Raw genomic sequence first — 17,455 nt, 5'->3', positions numbered from 1 at the left:
TTGTTTTGTAATATTATGCGTAATTGATTTTGAATTCTGTTTTTTATGGGTTTATTCAAACAACTCGTTATATCTCTCAAACTGTTTTCGTAAATTACATAATCTAATTGTAATTTTTACTTACAGATAATAAATTAATTATCACAGAACACTTTGTTATTTAATTAAAGGGATTAATTAATACTATGGGCCTGTGGGGCAAGTAAATTAAATATTAATCTATATTCTTAAAATTTTTGAAACCTTGATATGGTTACGACTTCATTACATTATAATTGATTCTATTTAGTCAGTGAATCACTCTTAAAGCATATTTTGCGACTTGATCAAATTTCAAGTACCGCGTAAAACGGCATTAAAATACAACGTGTAGTTGAAAATAACAACTATGACAGAAGTGAGAAGCGATTTTATTTACACTATTTAAAGAGTTATAGGTAATTTATAATTCGTTTCATGTGACTCACTTCTTTACCTGTGCAATAACATCAATTGTATAGTTGGGTAATATCTGGCTGACGTGGCTGAAATCTGTATGATCAGCAATACGGTATTATAATATGACCGGTACGATCAGCAAAATAATTAAGTGATCAATAAATTAAACAATTACTATGACATATTTTTTATTTACAAAAATTACAGAAGAATGGAAAAACATAAAATATATTCATTTAACTGTTTACATTTTGTCATTTCAGAATCCAATACGTATGTATTTAAGTTAAAACGCGAACTGGAATGTCGAAATAGCAGCCTTTCGGTCAAAAACTTTTTTCATTAAACCGCTGCTACTGTGACACGGGCTCTATTTGAACGAAGTAGAGTTGTGTTGCCATTGACGTTTAATTACGAAATGATTTTGTACCTACAGAGATGGAATCTGAATGTGATTAGGCAGCAAAAAACCAGATGATATCTATCATATATTTGTGTAAACATATATGTTTTTTTAGGTTTTTATATTGTTGTAATAATATTTGCTCTTTCCCTGTTTAACATTAAATCTGCGCAATGGTTAATCTTTAGTATTATTGTGATACTTCTTTATAAACAATAAATAAATAATTGAACGATACTTTGCCTGGATGCGGAAGACGGAGAACCGCAAGTTTTGGCACTCCTTAAAAGAGGTCCAATTCATAATTGATAACATGAAAAACGGTTTTCGCAAAAGTATGAGAATTCTCTTCATTAAAAAAAACTCATTGTATTTTTGAATTATGTTGACTGAAAATTGCGGATACAAATCTAGACAAGTACCATTAAGTTTTTATGTTCTTAATATTTTTATCATCCTTCAATGATGAATGAAATAATGCCCACGTGGTACTACACTATAAAAATCATGCACACACAGCAGGTTTCCTTCACAGTCGAGGACTTCTGCACGACAAGTGGAAAGCAGCATGTAATTAGTTAGTTATGTATCAAAGTATTTACCTATGATTACCGTTTAGGGGTTGATTAACTGATCTGTCTTCTTCTTTCTTAAGTCCAATCAATGATGACAGAAAAGGAGGTCTTAGTGTTTCATTAGACATACATTTATAATTTATAAGTAAGGCCGTTGCTTATTAAAGGTACCAGTAGAGAACTCGAAGCGAAGTTGCCTAACATTATTTACCAAATAAACACAGAAATATACTCACATAACCTAAACTCCATTTATGTCATCGAATATTGCCATTGTATTTTAATTCTATCAAGAATGTATATTAACATCATACAAACTATTTATTTACGGCTGATTTACCGAATGACAAGTGATTTTGAACCTTACGCAATATACATTAAAAGTGCATAATAGTTTAATGAATATATCGCAAGTTTGCGAAGCAATAGATTATTTGGGTAGTCCTGAACAAACGTAAGGCACTTTCTGGAGACGCGTTTAACATGTTACCAATGAAAAAGTTGTTTGGAATGCGTAATAGAGTTCTTGTTTTCGTTTCCCTTCTACATTACGTTAAAATGTGTACTCGGGAGATGTATTCTTGGTTTTGATATTAAGAGTGAGGTCGGGACGGCCTGATCGTAACTTTATAATTATGTCTAGACTATGGACAGGGGTTTTGGGATGTTAGTAGAGATCAGATTTTAATTAATTTTATTCAATTCCTTTGGGTACGTCACACACATCTGTAGGTATTACTATCGACACATTTTGCATATGGATTTGATTAAGGTCGTATCTAATTTTGAAGTGAAATATTTTGGGGCAATGAGGGTGAAATTTTATAGTTGAATTTGAATGCAAATCTATTATGTTTTTGAGGTGCAAGTAACGATGAACTATTGACGACGAAACACTGGTCCTAAGTTGCTAAGTCGCTTGTGCTTAGAGTAACACTGATTTACTGACTCTTCAAACTTAAAACAATACAACTCTTAAGCGTTTGAATAATCGATACACAGACATACAGACGATCTTGCACAAAGTCAAAAGGACTTGAATTAGGTCAAAAAGTTACGAAAATATGGATTTTTTTCTATATATGTTTTCCTGTAGCATAAAAATAGGGCTATTTCCACACTGTACATTATAACCAATAACCTTCCTTTTTCAATTTACACGTGTATCACAAACGAATGAACAAATGAAATTTTCGTTTTTATATTAAGAAAGCAGTTTTTAATATTCTGATGACGCTCCTCACCGTGTGAATATTTGATGCTCCCACTGTCTACACACTCATGAATTTATGAATCTCATTATTATATATCATTGGGTATTTTTTTACGACTCCATTACTATACATCGTATTATTTTATTTGTTTATGGATGTATACGTTTTGTTATCATTGAGTGTATTTGTAAATTGTATTGAATATGTTATGTGTCTATCGAAGGGACTATTTTGTAACGAATATTTTTGGTACAATATTTCGGGCCTAAGGGTTTTTGTTTCTGAAATATAATTATGTGATTCGATGTTTAAGTAATACAATTTTTTTAACTGATTTTAAATACAAACTTATAATTGTATTACTTCTTAAACTTTTTCTTCAAAAAAACACCGATTTCTGGACGAATAAATTTAAACAAATCTCTATGTTTTGAAGTTTCAAGATTTCAATATTTTTAGAAGGGTTTCTCAGTGTCTCTATTATTTATTCATTTCTTTTTTCGTCTGTTTATTTCACCCAGATTGTCATGACAACAAATCAAAATATACATTATTAACTATTGCATATTTTAAACCACGCGTTAAAGCCTAATGAATGATTGATTGAAAATATATTTCAATGGATTTTGTAGTTATTTCTCAGGTTAAAGAAAAAGATAGCATAAAAGTATATCGTTGTTTTATTTAAGACATTATGTAGCAATCGTCAGGTAGAACGTATTAAAGTTCAAATGAAAAAGAAACATCGTATTTTAATATGTAATAGGTTGTTATTTATTGTTCAAAATGTGAGTCTTGACGAACAAAACACATTTTGGTTTATACCTTTTTATAAATTTTTTTTATAATCAATAAGACGAAGAAAAATTCCAATACCAAAACTGTTAGTGTTTGTAGATGAAATGAGACCGATTATTATTTCGATCCGTATAAATTTCACTGACAATAATATCTGTCAGTGGCTTGATAGATATTTTATTGTAGGAATTGTAATGTTCGTCGGGTCTGGGAAGTTAACACATACACGCTCATGTTTATGTAATAGATCAACACAACCAAGTAATAGAACATGCAAATAATATGGAACAAAAGACAAACTTAGTTCGGGTCGAACAATAAAATCTACACTTTGACGTATTCATGGTGACGCTCGTTTACCAGTCTACTACACTTGCTAAGTAGGATACGACTTAATTTACCTTGACAACTAAGATGTTATGTTCCTTGTGCCGGTTACACTGGCTCACTCACCCTTCAAACCGAAACACAAAAATACCAAGCAGTGTTTTGCGGTAGAATATCTGATGAGTGGATGGTACCTACCCAGACGAGCTTGCACAAAGCCCTACCATCAGCGTGACTTTAAAAGCTGTAATGTATTGTATTAATATCAGCTTGTATAAGCGTGTTTACTTGAGGTCGTTGAATATGAAAATAGTGATAATAACAATGAGGTTATTGTCAAAGATTCCTTAATTTACCAGTGGACAATTCGTCTAATTTATAACGATTACGATACGTTTTCGATTCTATTCTTAACAAAAATAAACCTGAGTTGAATCGTAATTCGGAACCAATTCTACTCATTTATAATGTTTGTGATATGTTTCCGATTCCACTTAGATCCAACTTCAAAGGAACCGCAACTTGTGTTTATTACAATAAGAAAACGGTTAAATGGCAACAATTACTTAACTATTTTTAATTTTTTTTTTGTATAATTGGTGACGTACAGCCAAATATGTGCTACATATTAAGGGGTGTAAGCTATGTCCGTACCAACGTTTATTTAAAAACGATTGTGTGTGTTATTGTGCGAATGTTTAGAAATGTTTAGCATGTTTTTATAGTACTGATTATAATTAAAGAAATAAATATATATTTGTCAAAACCAATCATTCATTTAGTAAAACCAAAATATAAAAGTTAACATATCGAATCTAGTCAAAGCAAAGAAATTAACTCCAAGCCCGACGTGGAACTTGACGTGACTTAGACTATAAAAATAATAATGTTTATTTATATGTATTTAAGTTTCAAAATTACTTAACAAAATGCTCTGTCTTTGTTAACATTTTACGATAGGGCCAAATAGTGAGTAACGAATTTTTTTCTTAAAGTATAGCTTTGCAGGACAAACATTTTTGTTTTGCTTTACCAACCCTTTAAATGTAGAAACTTACCTGAGAACTGATAATTGAAACCTAATTTATGGCACAATTACGTCGAAGGGCATAGCCACCGAAAATAAACAAGGAAAGAGCTTCTAAATCAATTAGAGAAACTTCTCCGAGAAATCTAATGTGAAACAAACTGTCGGTGAGATGCTACATCAAGAAACTTTTGCGAGTTATTTTTTCGTTTTACTTTTGGTGAAAAGATACTTATATTTATACTAGCTTTGCTTCGCGGTTTTACCCGCGTAGTTCCCGTACCCGTACCATAGGAATACGGGGCAAAATATAGCCTATGTTACTCGCTTAAAGAATTTTTAAAATCGGTTTATTGGTTTAGGTGTGAAAGCGTAACAAACAAACAAACTTCGCATATATAATATTAGTTAGGATTATAAAGCTGGAGTTTGTGTAGTTCAAGCGTCAGTAGCGCAATGGGTACGTAAAGCGGTACGCTTAATCGGAGGGTAAATAGGAATATTAGTAATTTAAAAAAACAGGCATTATTAGTTAGGTAGCTTAAAAAAAAATTTGTTGAATACGCCAAAAACCGGAACTACATTCGATTTGAATTAATCTTTTTGCATTAGATAGCCATTTTATTGAGTAAAATTGTATTTTTTTCTTTAGATCCGTACTAATATTATAAAACGGAAATGTTTGTTGGTTTGCATAGACTATAAAACAAAGTTACGTAACACGGGGCTTCTGCTTTGACTATTACCGTAACCGTAACAGCCTGTGAATGTCCGACTGCTGGGCTAAAGGCCTCCTCTCCTCTTTTTGAGGAGAAGGTTTGGAGCTTATTCCACCACGCTGCTCCAATGCGGGTTGGTAGAATTCACATGTGGCAGAATTTCAGTGAAATTAGACACATGCAGGTTTCCTCACGATGTTTTCCTTCACCGTAAAGCACGAGATGAATTATAATCACAAATTAAGCACATGAAAATTCAGTGGTGCTTGCCCGGGTTTGAACCCACGAGCATCGGTTAAGATTCACGCGTTCTTACCACAGGGCCAACTCGGTTTTTTTTTTTTTTTGACTTGACTTTGACTATTAACGTGTGTGAAAAAGCTTGGAGCAACTAGTTTATATGTATAGTCAACTGATGCATAAGTACCTATGTGCGCAAACACAAGTGCACTCAAGAAATTAACTAGCATTTCGACACGAGCAGTGTGTATGTGTGTGTGTGTGAGAGAGAGAAGGAGAAAGAAAGAGAGAGAGAGAGAGAGAGAGAGGTAACATTGACGTTGTTCTTCAATGATAAAATTACTTATCCTATCATGATGATTGTATTGTTAGAGCTAGTTTATAGTACATTTGGTCACGTGCTTTCCTGTTTTATACAAATCTTAATCTGATCTGTGTCGTTCAAACGGGCATACGAAGATGCGGTCACAGGGGAAATTACCCGGTTACCCGGATAATTCGTCCTTGTCTAGAACCGTCATATGGATACGACGCGTCACACATTTAGTGATTCTGTCGGGCGTAATTGGATTTTATATTTGTTCTTTACAATTTTTTTTAAATATTAAGTGGAAATATATAACTTTTATTTACTTTAATAAATTAAATAGTCTATTAGATAAATTTTGCTGCCCACAGGAAGGCGGTTTCAAGGCGGTTGCCGGTTGTGTATATTCTACAAACACTGACCTCGCAATCCAAGGTGTAATCTAGATTGTGATATAATCATAATAAAAAACACCTAATATATTATGTATATTATACTGTATTGATCTAACGTTTTAGCTGACTTAAAAAATGATTGTTTTTTTTTCTATGCGTAATTATATAGCTTATTAAAATAATATATATTTTTTTAATTTGAAATTAATAGACCTCGTTGGTTATCCTATTGAAATATAAGGCTGCATTCCCGAGGTCTTGGCATCCGGTCCGTTGAATTGTAAATTTCCTGTTAAAAAAATATAGCAAGAAATATAAACGTAAATTAGAGATTTGCTATTTAATATGCACGATTGTTTTTATTGGATTTACTTTCAATATTATATTTAAAAATTAAATAAATTGCTATTATTTAATATAAATAATGTATTATAATAATTGTAGGAAGGCATACACGAGAGCGGATGCACAGCGCATTGTACAGATTGGTCATGACCTTATTTCGCATCCTAGGGGCTCCCGTAGCTTCTGGCGTCTGACCAAGTCTGTGCAAAACAATTTCTGCCAACCTTCGCTGCCACCGCTCAGAAATCCGGACGGATCGCTAGCTCACAGTCCGCAGGAGAAAGCCGACCTCCTGGCTAAACTCTTTGCCGACAACTCTGTGATCGATGATTGTAGTGCGCAGCCACCAACAATACCTTCATGTGGCCACACGATGCCTGACATCAAAATCAGGCAACGTGATGTGCGAGCGGAACTGCAATCACTCGATATACGGAAAGCTAGCGGTCCCGATGGAATACCAGCAATTGTGCTGAAGAAGTGCGCGGCGGAGCTGTCTCCTGTGTTAACGCGCCTGTTCCAACTTTCTCTCTCTTCGGGATGTGTGCCGGAGGCTTGGAGAAGAGCTAATGTGCAAGCGGTTCCCAAAAAGGGGATCGGTCTGACCCGGCAAATTATGGGCCAATAGCTATCACCTCAGTGCTTTGTAAGGTGATGGAACGGATTTTAAACAACCAACTGATCCATTACCTAGAAGATCACTGTCTGATTAATGATCGTCAGTACGGGTTTCGACCAAAACGGTCCACAGGTGATCTTCTAGCGTACGTAACGCACCTCTGGGGTGAAGCTATCGACAAGCATGGAGAATCGTTGGCTGTCAGCCTCGATATCTCCAAGGCTTTCGACAGGGTCTGGCACAGAAGTCTTCTCTCCAAGCTACCGGCATATGGTCTACCTGCTCAGCTATGCACCTGGATTGCCAGCTTCCTACACAAGCGTAGCCTTCGTGTTTTAGTAGATGGTTGCGCTTCACAATTCTATGTAGTGAATGCTGGGGTCCCCCAGGGATCTGTGCTATCTCCCACACTCTTTCTTTTGCACATCAATGATATGCTCTCTCTTGGGAACATACATTGCTATGCAAATGATAGTACAGTGCATGGCGGATACCACGGACGCGCAGTGGCTGGGCGGGCGGAAACTGAGGAGAGGCGGGAGAATCTTGTCATTGAACTCGAAAGGACATTAGAGCTCATCGCCAAATGGGGTTCTGATAATCTTGTTGAGTTTAATGCCAAGAAAACACCGGTGTGCGCTCTCACAGCGAAAAAGTCACCATTTTACCCTCATCCCTCCCTCTGTGGCACACCGCTGATGATACAAAGCAAAATCGCCATGCTGGGGATGGACGTTCGTTGCGACCTTAGTCCAAGGGATTTCATCGAGGCTATTATAAAAACAGCTTCACGAAAACTCGGAGTTCTGAACAAGGTGCGGCGTTTTTTCACGCCACAACAACTGTGCCTGTTATACAAAACACAGGTACGGTCTTGCGTTGAATATTGCTCGCACCTTTGGGATGGCTCCGCTAAGTACCTAATGGAGGCCTTGGACCGGTTGCAGCGACGTGCAGTACGCATTATTGGCGACGTAAAGGTCACAAACACCCTTGAACCTTTACAATTGCGTCGCGAGATAGCAGCACTGAGCGCTTTCTATCGTCTGTATCACGGCGAGTGCTCTGAGGAATTATTCTCTCTAATTCCTGCTTCCCCCTTCTTAAGTCTTCTTAAGTCCACGCGAGCTGGTTCTCGATGTCACCGCCTAACTGTGACATCAATTCCATCGCGCACAAAGAAATTTGGCAACTCCTTTCTTTGTCGCACTACCAAAAAATGGAATTCTTTACCAGCTCACGTGTTCCCCTCCTCTTACAACCCGGGTTTCTTCGAACGAGGCGTGAAGAGGCATCTTGCGGGCCGGCAAGGCGAAGGCGGCTAGTGCAGAACGTTTTTCCCGTCTGTACTGGCCGTCGTCGCGTTTGGACTCTACTACCACTTACCATCAGGTGGAGTAGAGTCATTTGCCATCCCGGGGCATATAAAAAAAAAATTATAAAAATCTACAGCGGAAAAATAATATAATTCGAAATTTAAAAGTACAATTACATATAGTTTAATGGAATTATGAAAAAATTAATGGAATATTGAATACTTTAAAATCCCTACTTCCCAAGCTTGGCTTTTATACTAATATTAAAAGTTAACAGAGCATCAGATTGACGTTTGTAATTGAACTTTTTTTTTCAATTAGAGATAGAGTATAAGCCAGAGTGAAGTAGCGATTCTATTATCTTTGCGCCAAGCAATTACATATATTTAATACATAGACATATATTTAATCCCGGAATAAAAAAGCTGTATAACCGACGATATATACATCTGATTTTTATTTATACATCTCTACCTTTTTAATTATATCTATTTTTTTATGTTATTTTTTACAGCGCCAATGTGTTTTGGGCGGTGGTGATCATTTGTCAGTCCGTTTACTTAACTAATAAAAATATCATGTCTTTTATATGTAAGCCAGATATTCTACCGCAAAACAGCAGTACTTGGTATTGTTGTGTTCCACTTGGAAGGGTGAGTGAGCCAGTGTAATTACAAGCACAAGGGACATAACATCTTAGTTCCCAAGGTTGCTGGCGCATTGGCGATGTACGCGAAGGTTAATATTTCTTACAATGCCATGTCTATGGGCGTTGGTGACCACTTACCATCAGGTGGCCCATTTGCTCGTCTGTCTACCTATACTTAATATAAAAAATTACGTAGTTTTCTTTTGACATTTGATTTTTTTTTATTAATTTTATGATAGTTTATATAAATAAAACACGTAAAATAAACTGCACTTAAAATTTAGTACACTTTATTTTTCAAGCAATCTTTTAATATATCGTAACAAAAAATTATTTATTTTTAATTTGAGGAAACGAGTTTCGTAACGACAGTACGCTGACGGCGTATTTTAAATTTTTCAATTGTGGTACTGAACTGCTGTGTAAGTTCGGTGACTTCTCATAAATAAGGGTTTTCTGAGATGCTGTACTTGTATTGGATTGCTGAATACTGGATGTATCATGGCGGTTTATACTGTTAGCTAATAGGTACGCTTGTTGATGTTCGACTGAAAAATAAACATTTATAATTCAATATATTATATGAACAGAGCTACTTTGGCAATAGAGATACATACGGTACAGTAACAGCCTGTGAATGTCCTACTGCTGGGCTAAGGCCTCCTCTCCCTTTTGAGGAGAAAGTTTTGGAGCTTTTACCACCACGCTACTCGAATGCGGGTGGGTAGAATACACATGTGGCAGAATTTCAATGAAATTAGACACATTCAGGTTTCCTCACGGTGTTTTCCTTCACCATCAAGCACGAGTTGATTTATAAACACAAATGTTTTGTTTATTGGCTGAAATGTGACGATGATCGTTTAAGATGCCAGAAAATATTATGCAGACTAGGAGCTTCACTAAAGTGCGCCACGTAAACGATTAGACGAATAAAAATAAAAATAAATATTTTGTTGTTAATAAATAAAATAAATAAATAAAGGCGTCAATTGTTATTTTGAAGTTAATTATATTATGAGGTATGTGTACCTTTACCCATATATATATTGGGAATGCAAGAAGTATACCAGAGTAAACAGGTTTCTTATAGGCAAGCGTGCTACATCTTAGACCGTGTCGATGCTTAACATCAGGCAAGTCAACGGTCAAACGCTGGCCTATTAATAGTAAAAAAAGACTTATATATATATTATTTATTTTAGATGTATAAACATGTTATGTAGTACCTTGCGACCCAGGACGGGTAGCTAGTCAAATAATAAAAATTGAAAGTAGCTACAACTGTTATCTATAATAATCTACAAAACACAGATAAGAATACAGAAATTAATAAATACAGATATTTAAAAAGGATTTATAATTTTACGATAAGAACTGTTTAATGGTTTAATATTAACTTGTAATAAATTTGAACGTGCCAGATTCCAAAATGCTGGCACGTTAAAAAAAAAACATTAATTCAAATAATAGGAATGGTACTTACCATCGTTATCTGTAGAATTATGATTAGTTGAAAAATAAGTTTCACGGATAAACAATAATAAAGTGTGTGTGTAGTGTAACGACGTCAAAATTAGCTTAGTTATGGAAGCTTAGACATATATCTCCTGTAATATTATTTACTATTATCGAATAACTAACTTACTGATGCGTCGGATAGCGGCTTCAATCCTTCGTTCGAAAATGGTACCAACGAGCAGGAACAACACGATAGCCAACACGATGGGTCCATATAACCTCCATTCCATAGATCAACACTAAAAATAGTACACACAGAAAATGGAGCTTCGACTTTAGTCATTTTGTAACGGATAACCAATTTCAAAAAAGGAACGCGTTCTCAATTCTTTTTAACGGAAAAGTTTCATTTTGTTTTTTGTTTGTTATAACATAATTCCGTCAATTATGAAATGATTTGGAAAATTATTATTTTTTGTTTGGGTATACTTCAATGGGTCGCATTTAAATTTGAAGAAAAAATACCACCCGTAGGGTGAAATTATAGGGTATAATGGGTTCCAATTCTCTAATGTTAAAATGACTTATGTAAATATCTCTATAGAAATGCCTCAAAGACACACTCGTCCGTCGTATATCAGTCGTCTGGTCAAGAAGTTAGTATTATGTAATAATTTGTCATACAACTTTAAGAACTTACGTGAACCACACTTTTAATAATTTCTTCGATGTAGTTATTGTGTCGAGGTAATTTTATTTCAAAACATTTGTATTATAAAGCGGCTTCATAGTTTTAATTGTTTTGAAGTAATGTGACATTTTTTTTGTCATATTTGTTTAAAGTAAAATGTATTTGTTACAAAAAAGTTATTATGTAAGTTTTAAAAATATGTATATATGAATAATGTATTTTGTTTTCTTTATATAAATTATTTTTATAAAATGTTAATAGCTGTTATCAAATCAGATTTTATATATGTGACATAACTGAAAGATATGGTTGTTGAAATGCGGTTCGTTATTTCAGCGTGTTGTTTATTCGGCCCATTAGCTCAGTTGGTTAGAGCGTCGTGCTAATAACGCGAAGGTCGCGGGTTCGATCCCCTCATGGGCCAAGAAGTTTTTTCATTATGTTTTTCATAAATTTAGAATTAAATATTCTTTAAAAAGTAATAAGTTATACAGGTATATTATTTTAAATACATTTTTTTATGTACGTTCATTGTTTACTCGGGCATATAGTTCAATTTGGATTATTACCGATTTTCAAGTGCTATGTATAAAAAAGTACTTCCTTGCGGTTGAAGCTAAATACTAAATTTTACCCATGTCTGTAAGCCAGTGTTTTTTTGGTTATGTCTCATCACGATATATTCTATTGGAACAAATTAAGCACGTGAAGAATTCAGTGAAACTTTGTAACTAATCCCTGTCTACCTTAATTATAATAGAATTAAATATTCATATTTTTATTATTAAAGTACTGTATTGGCTCGTGATGTTATCTAGTTAGGATCCTTATAATGTTATTTTCGTAATCTTCAAAAACGTTTAGAAAGACACGTTCCAGTAAAATTTCCCTCTGGTACAACTTGCTTAGGTTTGAACTCGAAATCAACGTTTAAGGTTCGTGTCTCCTAACCACCGTGCTGACGCGGTTCTCGACATTTATTAAGTACACACAAAAAAAAACAGAAATATTTTTTATAATCTTTACATTAAAAATAGCTGAACAAAATTTATCCTTTCAAAACAAGTATAAAATCTCTTCGTGAGATACTTTGATATTTTCATTTTAAAAATATGCTCTTCATTTAATAGCGGGTGTACTTAAGTCATCATGTTATTACCTAGGTCTAGAAAACTACTTTGCTAAAAATGATCTTGCGGGCAAGATAATCTCTTAGGAGATCATCTGCTGTTTCACGCCTTTCTGATGGCGTCCGACCTGAGCCGTGTACAGCGTGTTTAACTTGTAGAAAAATAATTAAAAACTGTTTTTAATAATGACGTATTGGAGATACGATCGTAAATGTAATCGAGGAAGTTTGTTTTCAAAAATATTTAATTAAAATCTGGAATAGTACAATTATTGTTTCTAATTTTTAAATTTACAATTATTAAGCTATATTTAAAAAAAAGTATTCAAAATAATAACATTATATAGCGTATGTCTGTCTCAAAACAATAAACTAAAATAATATGAGAGAATTAGTAGATTTTTAAATCCAAAAAACAAACAACAAACAAAACGTACCTCCTTATAATATTCTTATTATTACCCACGCAAAATGGATCACGTGGTGGTAAATAGCCACCACCGCCCATAGACATCAGTAATGTAAGAAATATTAATTATTCCTTACATCGCCAATGCGGCACCAATCTTAAGAACTAATATAGTATGATGATTTGTGATGGATAATCTACCGCCAAACAGCAATATTTAGTATTGTGGTATACCGGTTTGAAGGATGACCGGTGTAACTATCTACAGGCACAAAGTACTACCACCAAGTAAACAGCATAATATTAGAATAAATTCTATCCGTAATCCGTAATCCGTAACAGCCTGTGAATGTCCCACTGCTGGGCTAAAGGCCTCCTCTCCTCTTTTTGAGGAGAAGGTTTGGAGCTTATTCCACCACGCTGCTCCAATGCGGGTTGGTAGAATTCACATGTGGCAGAATTTCAGTGAAATTAGACACATGCAGGTTTCCTCACGATGTTTTCCTTCACCGTAAAGCACGAGATGAATTATAATCACAAATTAAATTCACAAAAAAAATTCTATAATTATTAATAATTTTAGTTTATTGAGCTTGTTATAAGGTACTAATATTTTATAACATAGTTTTGTCTAATTATATTAAATGAATATCAGTGTCAGAAATTATCGTGCTTAAAATGGTGCTAATGTCCTATTGAAAATATTGAAATACTTACAGGTATGCGGTCCAATTGCCCCTCTATTTTCCTATTAGAAATAAAATTTTAAACAAAATAGCATAATAAACAGAGGTAATTAAGATATACACGGATGGTATTCCCGTAAAGCATTATTTACGGAATACCATTTGTGTATATCCCTATAAATTGTATAACAGTTATCGTTAATTGTATAAATAGAACGAGATCCATATACATGAAATCCAATACAAAAGCTATTTACGTAAAAGCGGATATTAGTAGTGGTATTTCCAACACGCTGTACGGCGGAATGTCAAGCTACGGTGCTGGATAAACCAGGCCGTAAAGATTTAGCGGACATCTGCCCTCTGAGCGCTCTGTGACGAGAAATCCGACTGGCGCCAATGTTGATGTTGCCTCCAGAAAAAAAATGTTCCGTTTCTAAAAAACTCCCGTTGAATCACTTTCATAATTATGCATTGACGGATTGCTTTTATGTGTTAGAAGTTTTTATTTTAAGTGAAATTTCTTTTTGAGATAATTTTATGGTCGAATTTCGGTGAAAAATTACGGTGGCTTATAGGTTAAAATACGTGAACTTTGCTCGAAGATTGCGGGTTCAAATGTGAGGAACCACTGGATTTTGCACGTGTTTAATTGTTGTTAGTTAATAATAAGATATAATTGTGAGGAAATCTGCATTCTGTCAAAGCGGAAGGAGCGTGGAATAAACTTCAAACTTTAACAAAATCTTAAAAAAAACTTTATCAAAATTATTTTATTTAAATAGAAGAAACTTTTGTTAAAAAAATAAGCCAAATCCAGTTAGAGCCGTCAGTTAGAGCCGTTTCCGAGATCCACGAAATACTGTAGTGTAGTATATAAGCAGCTGACACATGGTATTGAGGAGCAGTAATAAATTTATCTTCAAACCTTAAACATCTACTTTATTTACCTAGTCCCGTCCTTACATGGCGACCCTGCCATTTAAGGTTCGGTTTCGGGTTCTAACGAAGTGCAGTATAACAATATAATGTCGCTCTGTGTAATATTGGACATTCGTGTATTTAATTGTTCGAACGTTAGTAGCGTCATAATACAAAATGGGCAAAGAACAAAGTAAAGAACAAATTGTGATTGCACAAAATGCCGCAGGAGGCGTGAATTCGGCCGACGTGGAACTAATACACCAAAATCAGAAAGTGACAAATATAATTTTGGGTATTTTTCTTTTACTTTTAATTTTGGGGGCAAAGTTTGCCATATATAAATTATATAAACGCTGCCACATAAACTGGATGCGTCAGGAGATGGCCAGGAGCGCTTTCAGACGTTCGAGGCGTGGACCAGAGACTGGAGAAATAAATCAGGAACGTGTCGTTTAGCCTGGAGACGCATCAATAGATGCTTATAAAAAAAATAGGAGTGTAAAAGTGTGAAAAATATATAAAAGGAGAAGTGAAATAGTGTCATCAGCAAAGGTGTTATGGTATTATAGACAATAGATTTATTCATATTTTATCATTATTTTTAAGTGTATATTTTTAAGCCATTTTTTGTTATTTTTCGGTACTAAATATTATATTATGTTTCTTAAAGTTGTTAGAACAGAAATATTTAGAGGCAAAAAGTTTATATGACGAATATATAAAATATCGTGACGAGTTAAACTTTAATGCATCTAAAGGGTATATAAAAAAGGAATAGATAAATTACTTATTAGTTGCTTGCGAAGAAATTGAATCGCTTTATCAAAAAATTCAAACAACTTGTTTAGTTAGTGACCAAGATTTTAGCACCATGACTGACTTTGACATGAAAACTGCTACTTCTCTTCTACCTATTATGACAGGAGATGAAGAAGTTACTAAAAAATTAATAGATTGTATCGAATTCTATAGCCAAACCATTAGGAAAGAACATGAACAGTTACTTATTTCTTTTGTCCTTAAAACTCGTTTAACTAAAAATGCCAAATTACGTTTATTATCTAACTATGAATCTTCCACAGAACTTATTGCCGACATGAAAAATAATCTGTTGACTAAGCAGTCAGCCACGGCACTACAAATAGAAATGTTAAAATCTAGACAAGGTTCGCAGAGTATTGAGGAATTTGGTAAGAAACTTGAGGATTTATTTGTTGAATTGACTATTTCCCAAGCTAACGGTGACGATAACGCGTTTAAAATATTGAGACCCGTAAACGAAAAATTAGCAATACAGCGATTCACCGAAGGTTTGAGGAACAGTCGATTAAGCACTATTTTAGCGGCCCGCAACTACTCAGAGCTGAAAGATGTTATAAGAGCAGCCAAAGACGAGGAACTGTCGCGTCAAGGCTCTTTTACATCAGCTGGAACGATTTTCACGACTCAACATCGAGGTAAGTACCAACCATCTTATAGGGGGCATAGTAGAGGTCGAGTATTAAACAACGCACGCCAACATTACACGCCAAATAGTTCATTTAGGCCGATGCCGAATCAAACATCTAGTTTATACCACCGAGGAAACAATAGAGGATCCACAAGTAATTCTCGAGGACGCGGACATAATTTTGAACGTGCAGTATCGCGAGGTAGAAATAATAACGGTAGAAAACAGCATGGGTATCTTATGAATCAATCCCAAAACGATATACAGGTTACTACTTCGGAAAATAACCAAAACTTAGAGTTTTTTCGATCCTAACTTTATTCTAGCATGCAATACATATAATAATTTCGTAGAGTTTACAATATTAGGTACCAAATATAGAATGCTAGTTGACACGGGCGCCTCGATGTCAGTGATTAAATACGATGTAATAAGAGATAGGAATATTCCAATACATCCAAAACGCGTAGCCGTAAATGGTATTGGTGGCACCTCGTACACCGAGGGCTATGTTTACATACCGTTTACCTTATGTGGAATAGAATTCAAACATAAGTTTTATGTCTTAAAGAATTTGCCTTGTATTCAAGATGGTTTAATCGGACAAGAATTTTTAACTAATTATAATTGTGTATTAAATTACGAAAATAATACATTTACTTTAAATAGCTTCGACAAACCAATTACGCTCTCCTTAGGTATAGGAAAATTAGGTAAAAATACATTTATAAAGGTACCTCCGAGGTGTGAAAAGTTTTTTCAAGTTGATTCTTATTTGAATGAATCGTGTGTTATATTTCCCAGAGAATTGTGTGAAGGTGTATTTATCGCTGGAAGTATCTGTCAACCGAAAGAGGGAAAAATATTTATTCAAATTTTAAATACTCGCGAAACAGAAATTAATCTTAGTTATTTTAGGCCTGAAATTGATTTATTATCGAATTATAATATTTGTTCGTTTAACAAAGAAAATTTGGACGGAAAAAGAGTTCGGAAATTATTATCATTAATTAAATTGAATCATTTGAACAAAGAAGAAAGCATTAGTATACAAAGCATTTGTGCGAAATATGCTGACGTATTTTTCTTGCCAGGAGACAAGTTAGGTACGTGTAATCTTTACGAACAAAATATACAACTAAAAGCTAATACGAATCCGGTCTATACTAAACAATATAGATTACCGTTTTCTCAACGTGATGAAATAGAAAAACAAGTTCAAAAAATGTTGGCCAATGATATTATCGAACCCGCTAACAGCGAATGGTCTAGCCCAGTACTATTAGTACATAAAAAATCAGAAGATAATAATAAAAGCTGGCGTTTAGTGATA

At 34.3% G+C, this 17,455-nt stretch overlaps 2 protein-coding genes and 1 non-coding gene across 8 annotated transcripts in view; 1 reads left to right on the top strand and 2 right to left on the bottom strand.

Moving 5' to 3' along the window:
* The window catches only part of LOC126776125 (uncharacterized), a 585,155-nt gene that overhangs the window by 20,326 nt on the left and 547,374 nt on the right, over positions 1-17,455 (bottom strand). The window contains exon 1 of one of the 6 annotated variants that reach the window (XM_050498425.1): positions 10,199-10,209. The exons of the other annotated variants lie outside the window; for them this stretch is intronic. The gene's annotated coding sequence lies outside the window, so the exon portion shown is untranslated. Of the gene's footprint in view, positions 1-10,198; positions 10,210-17,455 lie in introns of those variants that run through there. 6 annotated transcript variants of the gene reach the window in all.
* LOC126776188 (uncharacterized) overlaps positions 1-17,455 on the bottom strand; it is a 50,546-nt gene that overhangs the window by 5,287 nt on the left and 27,804 nt on the right. The window lies entirely within an intron of this gene.
* On the top strand, positions 11,875-11,948 carry Trnai-aau (transfer RNA isoleucine (anticodon AAU)). The gene has a single exon. It is a non-coding gene; the product is annotated as a tRNA-Ile (tRNA).

The sequence above is a fragment of the Nymphalis io genome, chromosome 19, assembly GCF_905147045.1.
Source record: "Nymphalis io chromosome 19, ilAglIoxx1.1, whole genome shotgun sequence".
NCBI lineage: Eukaryota > Metazoa > Arthropoda > Insecta > Lepidoptera > Nymphalidae > Nymphalis > Nymphalis io.
Note: the sequence above shows the minus strand (reverse complement) of the source record. Positions and strands in the feature narration are given on the sequence as shown.